This window comes from Heterodontus francisci, chromosome 11 (assembly GCF_036365525.1).
Source record: "Heterodontus francisci isolate sHetFra1 chromosome 11, sHetFra1.hap1, whole genome shotgun sequence".
NCBI classification, from domain to species: Eukaryota; Metazoa; Chordata; class Chondrichthyes; order Heterodontiformes; family Heterodontidae; genus Heterodontus; species Heterodontus francisci.
The window spans coordinates 106,896,668-106,911,169 of record NC_090381.1 but is presented as its reverse complement, the minus strand read 5'-3'; positions in this window follow the sequence as shown (position 1 = coordinate 106,911,169).

Sequence of the window (14,502 nt, the reverse complement as noted above, 5' to 3'; positions counted from 1 at the left end):
CCTAGACATCCTTCCTAATATGTGGGGCTGAATTTTATGCCGCCCCAGCAGGTCAGATGGTGGCATGGGGGCAGATGGGGTGCATAAAATTGAGCGGGAGGCTCCGGGAGTCCTTCCCGCCTGACTCCCGCCTCCGGCCAACTTTACGGCCGTCAGCGGTGGTGGGGAAAATGGCCCGCCTGCCCCAGGCCAATTGAGGCCCTTAAGTGGCCACTTAAGGGCCCTTGCCCGCTTCCATGGGTATTTTACCCATGGCAAGCGGGCATGCATGATAGCTGCTGGACTTTCCGCGCGCCGGTGTGGGGGGGGGGGGGGGTGGGGGGTGGTGGTGTTGGTGTGCCATGGCAGTCAGGCACAGGGTGCCTGATTGAGGGCCACCCGCATCATTTCAATGAAGCAAATCTCCAGAAAAATTGGGCCAGCAGGGAGATTCTTTTCCCTGCTCATGGGAGGAAGAAACCTGCTGCAAAGACCAAGAAGGTGTGGGTGGGAATGGCCAAGGAGGTGAGTAGAAGGAGTTTGGTGCCTCTCTCTTGGATACTGTGCCGTAAGAGATTCAATGACCTGATCAGGGCAGGAAAGGCAAGTGGCATGGCACATCCAAGTACAAACCCACTCACTCTGCCTTCCCCAGCCTTCTCCTGCACAGCCCTCCACAGAGCAACAAAACTTGCAGGTACGCCCAACCATCTCTGCCGAGGAACCTCCTCACGTCCCCATCTCAGCATCTGCCACTGACGCTCGCCCTCATCTTAATGCAATGTCATACCCATCCTTCACAAATGTTGTCCAAACATCCTCTCAACACATTCCAGTCCTCACACTCATAGGTCTCTTCTGTCCTCCTTGCTGAAGAAGAGATCACAAAACACAAGGGAGAGGCAGGGTCCTCCAGCCATCTCCATACTGACAACTGCAATGGAGGAGGTTCTGGAGATAAGCCGAGTTTTGGTATACCTGGCCTTTGGAAGTGGTGAGAAGAGGGCCTCCTAGCTACCTGATGACAGGATTAAATTTCACACAGCCACATGACATCCAACACTCACTCATATTGATGATGTCGGAGACAGTGAAATATGATGGCTTAACACCCTCTTACCTTGATAGTTCTAAATTACATCTTTCATCTCCCACAGTCCCTTTTAGCATCCCACAGGAGTTGGTGCAGAAGGAGGACAATGACTCCTCAGAGGAGTCACTCACTCTGAGGATGCAACTTCACAGGACTTCCAATTGGATTCTCACATGGTGTCACACACATCACAAGTGAGCACAAATAGCGAGAACAGTGGAGGGTCCTTGTTGGAGGGTGCAGGATGCTCCAAGCTCTGCTCAGCTGAATACAGATGCTAAACCTTGGGGGCTCATCGACAAAGAGGACAATTCTGGAGTAGCAGCAGAAAATGAGTGAGGCGCTGTTAGCCTAACTGTGTACGATTGGAGGAGCTACTCCGCAACAAAGTGAATCCGACTGCTTTTCAACACTGTCCACACCCCAACTGAGCCAGGACAATATCTCAGAAACGAAACCACCTCTTAACCCTCATAAATCTTGACATGTCACTTCTCGGCAAACATCTCCCCCAAGTCACCAAGGTTTCTGTTGTTTATAGAGCTTAAGGCATGTGATACCTAGTAAAGATTGTCTTTAAACTAGACCTCTGTGTCCTTTCAGTGAAATCATCATTCTTTCAAAATGAATCCATTTCCACGCTTTAAATATGAGTCCTCAAAAAATATTTAACAGAAAATGGAAGGACTTTCATAACAAGGGCGATGCATAAATACAAGTCTTACTTTTTAATGGCTCGGAACCACAGCATGTTGTGCAATTGCCCATTACTCCATCAGGCAAGGGGCTATTTTTATTTGTAAAAGAAGCTGCTGACTACTGTGATTTTAAACTGGCAGTGTTTTGCTGTAATGCATTACAAACTCATTAGAGGCCCTCAGACGGATTACTACTTTGGAAGTCATTGTGATTTATCCAACATGTCATATTGCAACTTATTACAAAGTTTCGGTGAAATTCAAGGTATTCAGAAAGAATGTGATTACATTTAGAGGTAGAACAGATATTCTTGTAGCCTGAGGTGTCTGCAGCAGACTGCAGTCAATAGCACTTCCACAGCTTGCCAATCTGGAAATAAAAAGTAGCAGATGTTTGTCTGTCTTTTAAAACTACAAGGTGCAATCAGTGTTAATAGACTTACATTTTGAGTGGTACACCCTTGATTTACAACAGCACCCACGACATTTAAATACATTTTGTACATCACCAATTGTATCTTTATCCCTATGCTCATTAAATGGGGATCTCAGGCCAAGCAGCTCTGCTTCACAGCACTTTTAACAAAGAACTTGAAGAAAACAAAAATCATTAAATTTTTCATGATGTAGGAGTTAATTGAGGTGTTTAATAAAAGGATTCGATAGAGGAATCCAGAATTAAGGAGCACAATCTTAAAATTATATCACCCATGGCACCTACTCTGGCTGTCTAAGAATCTTCCCGGTCCCATGGAAGCCGGGTTTGAAGGAGGGCTGAGGATCAAACTTGGAGATTAGGGCATCAGCAACCCAATGTGTTCCCACCTCTGGGGGTTCTTGCTGGAGGCGGGTGAACATCGGCAGTGGCTACCAGCCGGGCAGTGGCAGATAGATAATAATAAACAATTAAAGGTCTAATTAGGGGGATGGGAAGAACTCCACCGGGATCTTCCCAGCACCAGTGCGGACTCCTGCTGAGTGCCGACTCCGGCAGCTACATGGTGGCAGATACCTGTTGGCAGGCTAGGCCAAAGGGTCCATGCCCCAATGACAGGATCACGGGTAGAAAGGCCACAGCCATGGCCCGAACAAATCCTTCGGAGGGATTACCCCATTGGTCTGATGGGCTTACTGGCTTCTTCCCTCTTCATTTTTGAATTGTTATGCACCCTTCTGAAGGTGCCTCCACTTTGAGGCGTCCACGGGCTCTCCTTTCTGCCTGAGCAGTGCCCATCTCTCCCGATGGGACCTCTGCCCTTCCAAAGTTGCGGGCCCTCTGATTGGACCTGCAACCTCAGGAATACACCAGTCATCCTTAATTAGATGGCGGATGCTGAGGCAGCCAATGAGGAGGCCACCTCCCGGAAGACCATGCGGAGAGCGCACTGCCGATCCGTGTGATGCTGAAACCTGGAAATGATCCTGACTCAGGAAATAAATCTATCATCAAAACATTTTACCCTAAAAGAGCCATGCACCTCGTTCTATTTTGCAAGCCTTTTCCCATCTATAACACATAAAAAATCTTACATCTGAATCTACCTCTGGTCAGCATTTTCCATCATAACTTCCTATGTCCAATATTATAATGGCAACTGTCTATGTAAACTTGTAATTATAGGAATATAAAATAGTCCTTTAACTATTCTGATCACATCTATCAAATTATCCCCAAGGCCTACATGTGTCTAAGATGAACAGACCCAGCTTTTTTCCATCTATTTGAAGAACTACAGTTGCTTAAGTTGGGAATCATTCCTTATGTCCACTTGACAGCTTTCACCTCAAAAGAGTTTCAGCAAACTTGGGAGGTGTGATCTATTGTTTTGAAATTTGATTTATCCCTCATGGGCCTGTGTGGTTTTTAGGCAATCAGTAGAATTGCAGTTAATGTTCTCTAGCACTGTCCCACTATAGATATTAGGCTGTCTGATTAGTAATTTCCAGTTTCATGTTTACTGAGCATAACAGTGACCATCCTGCATGCCACAGGTGCAGCTCCTGTGTTTTCATGCTTGTGGAACTATCAGTTGAAGCCTTGCACATAGGCAAGGGCAGATGATGAAGCCTGTTGGGCCCAACTAGCAGATTCTTCCATTAACACCTGGGGTTTCCCCCTTTACAGAATCCAAGTACCTCGTAAATGATTCCTGAGCTTTTATCTGCACTACCCGACCCCAAAGACCGCTCCAGGTCTTCATCACTCTGATTGAAGAAGTGCTTCCTGATATCAGTCCTGAACTTTTCTTTTACCTATATTGTCTGCTTGTCATACAATCAAAGAGGTTATGCAATGTTGGCCTTTATCTCAAGGGAGCTGGCATATAATGGGGAGGACCCCATCTGGAGTGTTGCGTTCAGTTTTGAGCACCGAACCTCTGGATGTAAATGGTCTTGGAGATTGTGCACTGCAGATTCATTGGAATTATACCAGAGCTTAAAGGGTTAACTTATAAAGACAGGCTGCATAAACTTGGCTTGTATTCTCTTGAGCTAAGGAGATTCAGGAGTGGTCTGAGACAGATTTAAAATGGTAAAAGAATTTGATAGTAAATACGGAGAAACAATTTCCTCTGGTAGGGGAATCAAGTACAGTGGGAGAATAATCTTAAAATTAGAGCCAGGCCATTCAGAAGCATCCAGATAAAGCAAAATGTGATAACCTTTTGGAGCTTCACTCCCAGCATGGGGCCCACCTCATGCCTAGTGCACATCGAAAAATCGAGGCTAGAGGATGTAAAGGAACTCATGCCACTATTTTGAAGATGATCTAGGAATTTCTCCTCAGTACCATGGCCAATATTTATCCCTCATCCAACAAATAAAAAAGATAATCTGGTCAATACCACATTGTTGTTTGTGGGAGCTTGCTGTGCGCAAATTGGCTGCCATGTTTCTTACACTACAACAGTGACTACGCTTCAAAAGTACTTCATCAGTTGTAAAGCACTTTGGGATGTCCTGAGGTCCAGAAATGTGAAAATCTTTATTTCTTTTACTGCAGCCTTAACATAATAAGCTCCTCAATAGTGAGGCTTATGTAGGGAGCAGAGTCTTGCAGAATAACTTCCTTATTGTGAATAAGTGTGAGGAAAGGAAGGTGAGCATGAAGGACGGGTGATACTTTGGAAAGGTCTACTGTTTTGACTAAGTAACATTCGGGGAGATCTGTATATAAAAGGGTTATTGGACTTTCTAACCAATATTAATGTGTTCTGCATGGCTGCTTCTAATAACCATTGATTTATAATTTATTGTTCAGGTAATGCTGTCCAACGAAAGACAGGTCCCAGCAATTGAAGCTACAAAGGAACATTGCAGTGAACAGCACTGAGGTCTCACTACTCGGAGAGTGCCCTTCAACATTTGGCACTTTTCTTTTCCCCTGCTCAGGATCAGCAGAAATTCTCCATTTGAGGAAAATATGGTCGTGGAGAACGTTTAAGTTCTTAAGCTGTGCGCTTAAGAGTAAATTTGATATATTCACACTCCTGGCATAGAGTTTTACATAGAATTACATAGAAATTACAGCACAGAAACAGGCCATTCAATCTAACTGGTATATGCTTGTGTTTATGCTCCACATGAGCCTCTTCCTGCCCCATTTTATGTCACCCCATCAACATTAACACCCCATCATTCTATTCCTGTCTCCCTCATGCGCTTATCTAGCCTGCCCTTAAAGGCATCTAATCTATTCACCTCAACTCCTTCATGTGGTGACAAGTTTGACATTCCAATCATTCCCTAGGTAAAGATGTTTCTCCTGAATGCTCTATTGGATTTATTAGTGACTATTTTATGTTTATGGCCCCTGTTCTGGTCTCACCTCCAAATGGAAACAACTTCTCTATTTTTACCCTATAAAGTTACAGGATAAAGGTAGCTGGGTGACCGTCAGGGGAGGGAAAGGGAATAGGCGCACAGTGCAGGGATCCCCTGTGGCCATTCCCCTCAATAATAAGTATACCGTTTTGGATACGGTTGGCGGGGGGACCTACCAGAGGAAAGCCACAGTGGCCAGGTCTCTGGCACTGAGCCTGGCTCAGTGGCTCAGAAGGGAAGGGGGGAGAATAGGAAAGCGATAGTGATAGGAGATTCAATGGTTAGAGGAACAGACAGGAGATTCTGTGGTCGCGAACGAGACTCCCGGATGGTATGTTGCCTCCCGGGTGCCAGGATCAGGGATGTCTCGGATCGAGTCTATAGGATTCTTAAGGGGGAGGGGGAGCAGCCAGAGGTCGTGGTACATATCGGTACCAATGACATAGCTAGGAAAAGGGATGAGGACCTGAAAAGCGAATATAGGGAGTTAGGTTGGAAGCTGAAAGGCAGGACGAGCAGAGTAGTAATCTCAGGATTGTTACCAGTGCCACGTGCTAGTGAGGCTAGAAACAGGGAGCGAGTGCAGCTGAACACGTGGCTACAGAACTGGTGTAGGAGGGAGGGATTCAGATATGTGGATCATTGGGATACCTTCTGGGGAAGGTGGGACCTGTACAAGAAGGACGGGTTGCATCTGAACTGGAGGGGCACCAATATCCTGGGCGGGAGGTTTGCTAGAGCTCTTCGGGAGGGTTTAAACTAGTTTGGCAGGGGGATGGGAACCAGAGCCACGGATCAGTGGATGGGGTAGCTGTTGAACAGGCAGATACAGAGTGCAGAGAGTCTGTGAGGAAGGTTAGATGGTTGACAGGGCAAAGTTGCAGCCAGTATGATGGGTTGAAGTGTGTCTATTTTAACGCAAGAAGTGTCAGGAATAAGGGTGATGAACTTAGAGCATGGATCAGTACTTGGAGCTACGATGTTGTGGCCATTACGGAGATGTGGATATCTCAGGGGCAGGAATGGATGTTGGATGTTCCGGGGTTTAGATGTTTCAAAAGGAATAGGGAGGGAGGTAAAAGAGGTGGGGGAGTGGCACTGTTAATCAGGGATAGTATCACAGCTGCAGAAAGGGAGGTCGTCGAGGAGGGTTTGTCTACTGAGCCATTATGGGTGGAAGTCAGAAACAGAAAAGGGGCAGTCACTTTGTTGGGAGTTTTCTATAGACCCCCCCAAAAGCAACAGAGACATGGAGGAACTGATTGGGAGGCAGATTTTGGAAAGGTGCAGAAGTAACAGAGTTGTTGTCATGGGTGACTTCAACTTCCCTAATATTGATTGGAACCTCCTTAGTGCAAATAGTTTGGATGGAGCAGTTTTTGTCAGGCGTGTCCAGGAAGGTTTCCTGACACAATATGTAGATAGGCCGACTAGAGGAGAGACTATGTTGGACTTGGTGCTTGACAACGAACCAGGCCAGGTGGCAGATCTCTCGGTGGGAGAGCATTTCGGTGATAGTGATCACAACTCCCTGACCTTTACTATAGTCATGGAGAGGGACAAGAGCAGACGGGATGGGAAAATATTTAATTGGGGGAGGGGGAATTACAATGCTATTAGGCAGGAACTGGGGAGCATAAATTGGGAACAGATGTTCTCAGGGAAATGCACGACAGAAATGTGGAGGTTGTTTAGGGAGCACTTGCTGCGACTGCTGGATAGGTTTGTCCCGATGAGGCAGGGAAGGGATGGTAGGGTGAAGGAACCCTGGATGACAAGAGATGTCAAGAGGAAGAAGGAAGCTTACTTAAGGTTGAGGAAGCAAGGATCAGACAGGGCTCTAGAGGGTTACAAGGTAGCCAGGAAGGAACTGAAGAATGGACTTAGGAAAGCTAGAAGGGGACATGAAAAAGTCTTGGCAGGTAGGATTAAGGAAAATCCCAAGGCATTCTATACTTATGTGAGGAACAAGAGGATGGCCAGAGTGAGGGTAGGGCCGATCAGGGATAGTGGAGGGAACTTGTGCCTGGAGTCGGAGGAGGTAGGGGAGGTCCTAAATGAATACTTTGCTTCAGTACTCACTAGTGAGAGGGACCTGGTCGTTTGTGAGGACAGCGTGGAACAGGCTGATATGCTCGAACAGGTTGAGGTTAAGAGGGAGGATGTGCTGGAAATTTTGAATGATATGAGGACAGATAAGTCCCCAGGGCCAGACAGGATATACCCAAGGATATTACAGGAAGCGAGGGAAGAGATTGCTGCGCCTTTGGCGATGATCTTTGCGTCTTCACTGTCCACTGGAGTAGTACCGGATGATTGGAGGATGGCAAATGTTGTTCCCTTGTTCAAGAAAGGGAATAGGGATAACCCTGGGAATTATAGACTTACGTCGGTAGTGGGCAAATTATTGGAGAGGATTCTGAGAGACAGGATTTATGATTATTTGGAAAAGCATGGTTTGATTAGAGACAGTCAGCATGGCTTTGTGAGGGGCAGATCATGCCTCACAAGCCTTACTGAAGTCTTTGAAGATGTGACAAAACACATTGATGAAGGAAGAGCAGTGGATGTGGTGTATATGGATTTTAGCAAGGCGTTTGATAAGGTTCCCCATGGTAGGCTCATTCAGAAAGTAAGGAGGCATGGGATTCAGGGAAAGCTGGCTGTCTGGATACAAAATTGGCTGGCCCATAGAAGTCAGAGGGTGGTAGTAGATGGAAAGTATTCAGCATGGAGCTCGGTGACCAGTGGTGTTCCACAAGGATCGGTTCTGGGACCTCTGCTCTTTGTGATTTTTATAAATGACTTGGATGTGGATGTGGAAGGCTGGGTTAGCAAGTTTGCCGATGACACGAAGGTTGCTGGAGTTGTGGATAGTGTGGAAGGCTGTTCTAGGTTGCAACGGGACATTGACAGGATGCAGAGCTGGGCTGAGAAGTAGCAGATGGAGTTCAACCTGGAAAAGTGTGAAGTGATTCATTTTGGAAGGTCGAATTTGAATGCAGAATACAGGCTTAAAGACAGGATTCTTGGCAGTGTGGAGGAACAGAGGGATCTTGGGGTCCATGTCCATAGATCGCTCAAAGTTGCCACCCAAGTTGATAGGGTTGTTAAGAAGGCGTATGGTGTGTTGGCTTTCATTAACAGGGGAATTGAGTTTAAGAGCCGCGAGGTTATGCTGCAGCTCTATAAGGCCCTGGTTCGACCACACTTGGAATATTGTGTTCAGTTCTGGTCGTCTCATTATAGGAAGGATGTTGAAGCTTTAGAGAGGGTGTAGAGGAGATTTACCAGGATGCTGCCTGGACTGGAGGGCATATCCTACGAAGAAAGATTGAGGGAGCGAGGGCTTTTCTCATTGGAGCGTAGAAGGAAGAGAGGTGACTTGATAGAGGGGTACAAGATGATGAGAGGCATAGATAGAGTGGATAGTCAGAGACTTTTTCCCAGGGTGGAAAGGGCTATCACCAGGGGGCATAATTTTAAGGTGATTGGAGAAGGTTTCGGGGAGATGTCAGAGGTAGGTTCTTTGCACAGAGAGTGGTGGGTGCGTGGAATGCGCTGCCAGCGGTGGTAGTAGAAGCAGATACATTAGGGGCATTTAAGCGACTCTTGGATAGGTACATGGATGATAGTAGAATGAAGGGTAGGTAGGTAGTTTGATCCTAGAGTAGGTTAAATGTTCGGCACAACATCGTGGGCCGAAGGGCCTGTACTGTGCTGTACTGTTCTATGTTAAACCTTTCATACTCTTAAAATACCTCTATCTGGTCATCCCTCAACCTTTTTTTTTATAGAGCCTCCCTCTTGGGACCATGCATTGGGAATTCAGGAACAGAAAGCAGGATTTTCTGCCAGATGGGGAAGTGAGAGAATTAACATATCCTCTAGTCTTGGGGATAGAGTTGATGAGTTGAAAGACATTCTGTTTATTTATACTTGCAAAAATAAAGAACTTCCATTTATATAGCGCCTTTCACAATTAGAGGACATTTCAAAGTGATTCACAACCAATGAAGCACGTTTTCAAGACACAATTTGATAATTTTTGGGTATTAAGGAGATTAAGGGATATGGGGATGGTGCAGGAAGATGGAGTTATTGTAGAAAATCAGTCATGATCTTGTTGAATGATGGAGCAGGCTCAAAGGGCCAAATGGTCCACTCCAGCTCCTATTTTTTTATGTTCTTTTTTGAAATGTAATCAATGTTTTAATGCAGGAAATGCTGTAGTCAATGTGTGCACAGCAAGCTCCCACAAAGAGCAATGTGATAATGAGTAGTGCCCCGCTCACATGTGGAGAAATTATGAACTATATAATGAACTTATAAAACAAACCCAAAATGGACACTTTTCCTGAAAAACAAGATGGCGTTGAGAGGCCAGGTGACCTTATTCTGTACTGCTCATACACATGGAAACTACAATGACTCCTAGTCAATCTTCATGTCTGGCCCAGCCTTGGAGAAGGCATTAAAATGTAAATGGCCCATTCTGCATGAGCGGCACCTCTCTTCAACAAGTTGGGTTAATAATGGCATGGCAAACATGGGCTGCAATTTTACACCCAGCCCACCCCAGGAGCAGGTTGAAGGCAGGGAGGGGTGGAGGCGTAAAACTGAGTGGCAGGTGGCCGTTCCCGTCACCTACCCACCCCCACTGTCATTTTAGCAGCAGTGGGGTAGGTGGCAACGGCCCGTCCACCCCAGGCCAATTGAGGAACTTAAGTGGCCAATCAATTGCCCCTTAAGGGCCTGCTCCTACTGCCGCTGGTATATTACCAGCGGTGGCTGGGCACTTTGTCAGCTGAGGTAATACCCTGTGCCACACAGAGGGCCCCCTCAGCAGCACAAGCTCCCCCCATTGGAGCACCTCCCCACACCCTTCTAATCGACACGCACCCACCCTTCGCTGGGGCCCAGCCGATTGTCCCCAGTGAGGCCTGGAACCCCACTTACATTCTTCGGGGTCAATGTCCCTCTTGCTGCTCACACTGGGTGCAGTCCTAGCCGTGGCTACCGCTTCCGATGGCGCTGCTGGGACTAAAAAGCTGTTGGCCCACTGATTGGCTGGCAGCTCTTGGAGGTGGGACTTCCTGCCTCAGAGGGGTGGAAGCCCTACCCGAGGCCAATGAAGGGCCTTTGCCACGCAATATTGCTGCGTAGCTACCAGCCCAGTGGAGGCTGGCTCGCTCCTGACTTTTCCCTCCGCCGCCACGTAAAATTCCGGCTATGGTGTCTCCAAATTCAAGCTCAAATGAATGGGGGTGAAAAAACTGGATTTAAGATGGGTGACATCCAGTTCCCATTGTCTAACATTAGCCCAACCATCAGACACCCTTTATGAGGACGATGGTAAAGAGAAAGCATAGTCACATGACAGAAACCAGGGGTCTGAAAGGAGCTTAATAAAAATATATACGGGGCAGACAAAGGCAGAGCCAGAGAGAGAGAGATTCCATCTGTTCCAGTGGAAGAAGAAGGTCTCTGCCGAGAGCACCGTCTTTAAACTATCTGCAGGCAGAGACTGGAAGGGGCCTTGAACTCGCTACCTGAGAAATTGTACCAAGGTTTTTGACATTGACCTGTGACTGAGATACAACCAAACAAAGTCTGCAACGACACATTTGCGCTCCTGAAACTTTCCAAGTTTTGTTTTTAGTAAATCAGGAAAAAGGAAAAACAGGCCTGCACCGGTTATTAAATCATCAACACCCACCCCCCCCACCACCAACCCCGGTCACCCCTGCTCCTGGGGAAGAATGCAAGGCTTACCGTGAACTCTTTTTAAAAACCATCAGACTGAAATGCATGTTATCTTATAATCTCTATGCGTTCTTGTGTGTGTGTGTGTCTCTGTACGTGTATGTGTGCCTCTGTATGTGTGTGTGCCTCTGTATGTGCATGTGTGTGTGTTTCTCTATGTGTGTGAGCATGGTTGGTGTTGCAAATATTTTCAGGTGTTGTTTCATAAACAATTATCGTTCTTTAAACCTATGAGAAAACCTGTCATTTTTCTGTTTGTTAATCGTTAAAACGCTCAGGGGTCAAAACAAATTTCTAATAAAAACGCTGTCTTTGGTTAGTTGAGAGGAGAAAAAGGAAAACCATTCCTATCATTTCCCACTTGTCCGTAACACCAGACAATGGCACAGCATTTGCTGGAGTGACATCTCCTGTTTTTTTCTTAGTCTTCAGCTTGGAAATCTTTTGCATTGCAAATTGCTGGAAGTGTCAGCTGCTCTAACAGCACAAATACAGCTAGGTCTTGAAACCCACTGGGAGGTTGAGGGCAATCTGCCATTTTCACGAGGCCTACTTGGCCAACATTTTGTAACAATTCACAATTGTGGGTTGTTTACACGCTACGTCATTAAACTGACTTATTTTTCAGACACATTCTGGGCCAATATGTCTTAGTGATGTTGGTTGAGGAATAAGTATTGGCCAGGACACTGAAAGAATAAATACTTCCTTACATCTGTTAGCTTTCAGTTCTACCTCTGAGATGGAAACCTGTCTTGCCTTTACAGATGCTGACTGACCAAATGTGTATTTTCCAGCATTTTCTGTTATTATTTCAGACTTCCCGAAATTGTACCTCATTTTCATTGGGGTTTTTTCTGTCTAAATTAAGAATTTCTTTATATTTTAACATTGATGTACTGGAATCTGATTACTTTGAATGTTTAGTACGTTATCCACTTCCTCAAATTGAAGAGAATACATATTTTAGTCTGTAAATTCACAGGATGGTGATCCAGGCACTTACACTAGCATGGCAGGATCACAGGGCCACAGAGAGCCACCCCCACTGATCCAGGTACATGCAAGGTGCTTACGTACCTAGGGGCTGCCTCTACGATATGGTCCAGGTATGAGGCCTTACTTCTGTACCTTCCTCCAGTCTTACAACTCCCCGAGATTTCTGCTCTCTTCCATTTCTGGCCTCTTGTGCATCACAGATTTTCATCGCGCCACCATTGCCTTCAGCTGCGCAGGCCCTAAGTTCTGGAATTGCCTCCTCAAACTTCTCCACCTCCCTTTCTCCTCCTTTAAGACACTCTTTTAAACCCACCTCTTTGACCAAGTTTTTGGTCACCTGTCCTAATATCTCCTTATGTGACTCGGTGTCAAATTTTGTTTGATAATCCTCCTGTGAAGTGCCTTGGGATATTATACTCCATTAAAAGTGCAATAATAACTGCAGGTTGTTGTTTTTGGTCCTGTTGTATTGTCTGGGGGAGGATTACGAGGCTGGGAAAGTGGTACGAGGTCCCCATTGCAAGAGAATATTGGATCCCTGCTTGCAACTAGAATACAAGAATCAACCACATCCTGGAGCACCATGAGGGCCCCATGTCCATCTCAGGGTGTTACTAGGCTTACCTCCATTGACTGTAGGCCAGGCCCCAATGAAGGCCTAGGGCGTGGCAGCACCAATATTAGAGTCCTCATCCCTTCTACGAAAGACAATTCAGAAAAACAAATGAGAACCTTTGTCTCTGGTTCTCTGTGTCTGCCTCCTCTCCTCCATCTCCTCATTTAAGATCCTCCTTAACACTTACCTCTTTGGCCAAGCTTTGACCCTCCTAATACATCTTCCTTTGGTTCACCATTCATTTTTTTTTTGATTGCGCATCTGTGAATCACCTTGAGGCGTTTTTCTGCATTAAAGGCACTACATAAATGCAAGTTGCTGATTTTGTTTCCATGTATTTCCAAAGGATTTAAAGGATATATCTGAGGCTGATCTTTTCCTCTCAATGGTCATTCTGCAGCTAACAGCAATAGGCCGATTGTTAGAGCAGCAGAAGTAGTAAGGTCAGTAATTAATTTAAATCTATATCTGTATTTAATGCTGTCCAGTTATCCTTTTAATTTTAAATATTTCTGACGTCGTTTTTTGTCCATTGTTAATCTACATTCAAAAGAAAAGAAAATCTTATAAGGACATGTGTTATTCCTAGTAATTCGACATTGAGTCTCAAGGGTTCTCTCTTCACCCAATGGGGCCTCTACATTTACTCAAATAAAGGAGTACTCCAGGGCATAGGGATTGTGGGCTCACTTATGGGACTGATCTTTGACAGCGAACACTGTTGTTATTGTGCACCATTATAACATGAATGTAGACTAAAGGGCCAAAGACTGTGCCCAAATAGGAAGTGGACACAAACTCATTAAGCACGGCACTAAATGAGAAAATGAAACCCTGACATAACTAACTTGGAATTTGTGAGTCATTTGATTCTGGGAATACCGTTTAATGTGCCGCTGATGTACCCCAGCCGATCTGTGAGTAAGAGTTCACTGGTGAATGAATCAATTTGAAGGTACATTTGCCTCATTGACTAAATACTTGAAGGAGAAAAAAATTGCGGGGATAAATGGGAAAGAGTTGGGCGGTGGGACTAACTGCATTATTCTTTAAATGGGGTCAGCAGCTTAGTGGTAAAGTTACTGGAGTAGTCATTTTTTTATTCGCTCTTGAGATGTGAGCGTCGCTGGTAAGGCTGGTATTTATTGCCCATTCCTAATTGCCCTTGAGAAAGTGGTGGCGAGTTTGACTAGTCTAGACCCACTATGCTAACTTCCTCTTAAATCCAGAGGCCTGGATTAATGCTCTGGAGACACGAGTTTAAGTCCCACCACGGCATCCGGGAGAATTTAAATTCAATTAATTAATACATTTGTAATTTATTTATTTATTATTTAGAAAATGCAAATCCCCGGAGCCGAGCAATACCTCCTCATTTGCTGACCTTAAGGTGATTAGTCCTCCATTTAGTCTATAGAGGGGACACATATCTCCGGAAGTAGAGGCCATCCTTAATGTCGACGAAGCTGGTTTCCATAAGGGGCACAGCATGTGTGATCAAGTTCTGGCACTCACCATCTACATCG